This window comes from Halyomorpha halys, unplaced genomic scaffold, assembly GCF_000696795.3.
Source record: "Halyomorpha halys isolate HHAL.00 unplaced genomic scaffold, Hhal_1.1 Scaffold138.1, whole genome shotgun sequence".
NCBI lineage: Eukaryota > Metazoa > Arthropoda > Insecta > Hemiptera > Pentatomidae > Halyomorpha > Halyomorpha halys.
In genome coordinates, this window is record NW_027115565.1 from 484587 (window position 1) to 489853 (window position 5267).

General features: G+C 26.3%; 1 protein-coding gene across 3 annotated transcripts in view; it reads left to right on the forward strand.

The window, feature by feature from the left end:
- Window positions 1–419: 419 nt before the first annotated feature.
- LOC106678391 (uncharacterized) overlaps window positions 420–5267 on the forward strand; it is a 240298-nt gene continuing 235450 nt past the window's right edge. For all 3 annotated transcript variants that reach the window (XR_010844903.1, XM_067052592.1, XM_024362318.2), the window contains exon 1: window positions 420–524. The gene's annotated coding sequence lies outside the window, so the exon portion shown is untranslated. The remainder of the gene's footprint in view (window positions 525–5267) is intronic.

Consider the following 5267-nt stretch of genomic DNA (forward strand, 5'->3'; position numbering starts at 1 on the left):
ACCTATTCGTTCACCTACTTCATAATCAAACCATTGGATTCAATGCAAACAATACTTGTGGCTGTATCATTAATTATCCCAATAAACTTAATAAAAGATTTTGAGTATATAGTCCCAGACGGATGATCATTAGTCTGAAATATGTATTTATTCTTAGGAACCTTTCTTGCTAAATCACAAACTGAACTATGAACATGTTTCATAATTTTTTATAGACAAAGTTCATTAATGTTCCGTTTAAAGTGTTAAATGTTCTATCAAATTTGTAAAAAGGACGTATGTGTTTTTCTGACGGACAAACGAAATAAAAAACAAATCCCTTTAAATTAAATTAAATCATTTGTCCCAAATGAGCAAAAACAGCGCAGAGACAGTGGTGCCACAGCCGGCGAACAAGGGAAACTCGGTACCGCAGTTGGCAGTACTGTCGCTTTCCCCCGCCCCGCGCTCAGTTCGCTACTGACAGCGGCTGTGTACTGTGTCCAGTGTCAGACCGACCAATCAACTACTACTAATACTTAACAGTAATTGTTCTTGTAGTTAATTTAATTTTTTTTATTATTGATTATTATTATTAAAAAAAATAATGAAAATATTAAAATAAAAACTACTGAGTGCTCATTGCTTCAGCTTCGCCATCCAAGGAATATACAAACAAACAAACAAAAATAGAAAAAGAAGACTCTTTTGTCAAGGTGATTTTTTTTTTTTTAGTTTTTTTTTATTATAATTTTTTATTCTATCCTTCTAAAAAAAAAAAAAAAAAAATACCATCGCAAATTGAACTATTTAGACAAAATCATTTTCATTTGAACCATTTTTTTTAAAAATTACACTCTGGCATATGCTTATTGAAATACCTAAAAAAAATTTCAATTAATTTTGTATTCTATCTTTATCAAAATATAGAATAAATAGCATTTAAAATTCAAAATAGCAAATATCAGCTCATTATTAGATAAATTTCTTTTATTTTTCAGTTAGTAATTAAAAAAAGAAAACTCATCTATTCCTTTACTTCGTTACAGTAGATCACTCATTTTTCTATAAATTAGGAAATTTAGTAAAGACCTTAAAATGCTCGACCTGTGTTTTCTCGAAGTTAACGAAGCCACTGATTGCATTTTAACATCTTTATCGAATAACAAACATTACTACTATTGAAAATTTCCAAGCAAATTCTTCTCTAGTTTCTATCGTATTAACTCAGCTTTTCAAAAGCTCTCATTTAAATATGAATAGACGCGACAATGCGCAAACAAACATTCAACACGGATATTGACGTTAGAATTACACTACACACTGAAAAGAGCCACCAGACATTAATATAACTGAGGGTTTTTTTTTTCTCTCTCTGTTTAGCCTAAAATAAACTAAAATTTATCAAATCTATTTATCATTTAAAATTACTTTGTATGAATTTTGATTCGAATATGATAGTCTAAAAAAAAGTGTAGTAACTGGTAATAGTTTATAATCATAAACAATAGAAAATCATTGTTTTTCTTTTTATTACTTTCTTAATCAGAATACACATATTAACTGAGGAGATAATTATACATCAGTTATCTATTTCATAAACAGGCCAATCTTTTCCTTATCCGGTTCAATGAGTGTAGATAATAATTTTTTATTTATTTAATACACGTTGTTCACTTGTCAATTTTTTTTTTCTCATTACAACGTTGCCTGCAAATATAGGTCATGCGTAATTTATAAATCACAAATTTTATTTTCGCTCGAATCATAATATTCTATACTTTCCAAATCATGCCATATATTATTTTTTTTTTTAAGTTTTGATTTACTGAAATTGGCCTGGCATTTGTTTTAAAACATCGCCTTGGAAGTCTCACAAATGATTCAAACCACCGTAAGATTTCTTCGGCTAAGGTATCATTATGTGCAATAAATTCAGAGAGATGTATTTTTCTTCTATAGTAATAAATATTCACAAGACATTTTTAATATTTAGTGTTACAAAACTCTCATTAGACAATTCAGTTATGATTCCTCCTATAATAATCCGTTTTATTTTAATAGGTTTTATTTCTCTCTCCCTATCATGACTCGAATATTTAAAAGATTGTTTTCACAATACCATAAAGATAAAATAATTTTTTCGTACTGGTTTTAATATTCAAAATTGGATTTAAAATAGTAATTTTTATCCTTACTGTAAAAGAAAACAAAAACATAGTTAATCGTTTTTCTATCTCCCATCAGCGTGGAGCATTCGCCTAGTATCGCACGATCATCTGGTTACCTTCATCGATTGTCGCCCAGTCTACCTTGCTAAATTGGCCTTTTCTTTTGTAATATTTCTTTTAAATGATTTATTTTAATTATCCTTTCCATTGTCGAACAATAAGTACTTTTAAAATCTTATTAATCATAAAAAAAAAATCTTTACTTATAAAACTCAATAACATGATCAAAAATAAATAACAAGGAAATATACAAGCGTAATATATATATAGATTTAAAAAAATGAAATTCGAAAAGTATTTTCAATCATTGAATAATACTTTCAAAATATTTTTTATCAATTTTTATTTAAAATTTAAATTGTACAATCAAACCAATTTTCTGTCTATTATTATAATAAAATAAATTTCAGTTTGTGTTACCTAACTTTATCATCAACATAAATCTCAAAAACGTTATCAACATTAAATAACAAGGAAACATTATCAAACTGAATATTTTTATATGATATTTAAACGTAATATGTTTATATTTGATTTTTAAAAAAAGAATTTTGAAAATTATTTGCAATCACTGAATAATACTTTTAAAATATTTGTTACAATTTTTTAAAAAAAAATTTCTCCAAAAATATAATAGAAAAAATGTTAATTTATGTTACCTAACTTGATCTTCAGCTTTTTTTGAGCATTTGATGATCTTCTGTTTTAATTAGATTTTGTAAAAATCTATTTTCTTTTCCTTCTGCTTATATTTATTTTCGAAATAGAGTAAAAGCATATTTCGGTTTTAAAATATAGATAACTTTGCCTCAAAAATCAAATTAAAATCTAAAAGTGTTTAATTTTTATTTTATTTATGTATCGAAAAAATAATAGGGTTGTAATTTTTTTTGTCAAAAAATTAAAATATTAAAAAGTAAAAATAAATGTTTAAATTTTTTTTTCAATCTTAAGAATCATTTATGTGATTAGAGAGTACAGTTATGACTCATGCTGTAATAAAAATAATTATGAATTACTTTCCATAATATTTTGGTTAATTAAAATCTGTACCACTACAACCCATGAAGGGTCAGGGGTTCAGTACTTTGTAAGAAAGTACTGTTACAAGACCAACGGTTGTGCAAGGAGGTGATTTGGTCAGAATCACACTCGACCGCCAGCTTTTTACCCGATTAAGGGCACCCAATTAAAGAGGCTAGGTGGACCCTAGGAGGGATTTTGGTTAATAGTTAATTATAAATTATCAGAAATTAAGTATAATCTAAACACTTTCTTGAGACCTTTCATATCAAGGAATAAAAAATGTTATACGACTAAAATAGATAGAATTTTATTTATTTTAAGAAATTAAGTAATTAAACAAATTTCAATCCATAAATAAATAAAAAATTGGTTATGGTTGATTTCCATTCATTTAAATTATAATTTTGGGAAATTTTAGCGATTAGATAATGCAAAAAACTGTACTCTAGAAAAATATATTTGTAATTTTTTTTTTTATAATTTCATGAAATATTTTGGTTTTACCTTGGACGCTAAGTTACATATTACTTTATTTTTTAATAGTAATTATAAGGTTTTTGAGGTAACAGGATCCTAATATAAAATTGAACAAGTCTAACAAATAGTTTTTAACCGATTAACTTGCTTTCCTCTACCTTGGTATTTAAAGAAATAATTATTCATTTTTATTATAATAATATTATAATTGGCGAGCACCATATAAACAGGTTATAAATATAATTTTTTCAAACTTTTTTTTGAAAAAAACTAAATGGAAATTGTAATCATCAATATATTTTCATTTTCAAGATATCTGTAAGGAAACTTTAATGATGAATAATTTTCTCGTTAAATTTTACAATTATAACCCATTTAGGGAGAGCCGAAATAATATTTATTGCTACATTAAAAGTTTTAGTAATTGAAATAATCTGCAACCCACAATCAGTTGAATGATTTGAACAAATCTATGAGTGATTGTTGTGGCATGCTTATCTTATGTTATGTGTACTACAAGATTGTGTTTATTTACATTTCCTCTTCTTTGTGAGAGGAATTTCAACAACTGACATAAGTATATGCGCCTTAGCACGCACTGCATATATTTTAAAATATCAATATTTATAGTTCCTTATATTTAAATTCATTTCGCCTATCTTGAATTATCCCAATTTGATTTCAATGTACTCAGTTTAGAAGTAACAGAGCTAACTATTACAGAATGATCTTAATATAAATATATTGATTAATCCTGGTGCGGAAGGGTATGTATCTAATTCTCACATGGACCAGTTAATATTTTTTTCTTGGTGACAGTATTGGTATAGTTTATTCTCGTTCAGCTTGGAAGGGTCGTAGTATAAGCCAAAGAAGGTAGGGTCAACATAAAATACTTTTTTGCCACGATATGCTTTTATATGCACCCGAATCTTTTTAGGACGGAGGGGATCAAGTTCCGTGCTTAGGTACTTTTGTTTATACTTTCCTCTCGTGACCAAGACCATAATTAGAGAGGATATAAAAATATTAATAAAAAAAAATAGCAGCTACTCAAAGGCATTCAGGATATTCTTGTATAGTGATAAAAAAAAAAAAAAAAAATTACACCACGCAAGTGTCTGAATCGCATGTATTATTCGTTCATTTCTCTTCATTATCTTTTGTTTTTGTCTTCATTTTTTAATCATTATTTAAAAAAAAAGAATGTTTTATCTCCTTATTTAATACCAATATCTTTCTATTTTTTATTTTATCTTTAACATTGAAAAAAAAATCAAAATTACCAATAATAAACATTATCCTACTTTATTAATTAATTTATGATATGAATCGAATGTTAAGTAATATGCTGTAATTTTATGTATGTACGTATTCAATTAAATTATTAGTTTTTCTCAATACATTTAAAATAGGGAATGAGATGATAATATAAAATCCTATTTGATTTTCAAGTGAATATCACTTTCCTTTTGGATTTTAATATAATTTAATGTTTGGATTCCCAAACTAATTGTGCAAATATATTGAAAGTCATTTTTCATCTTTTAAATA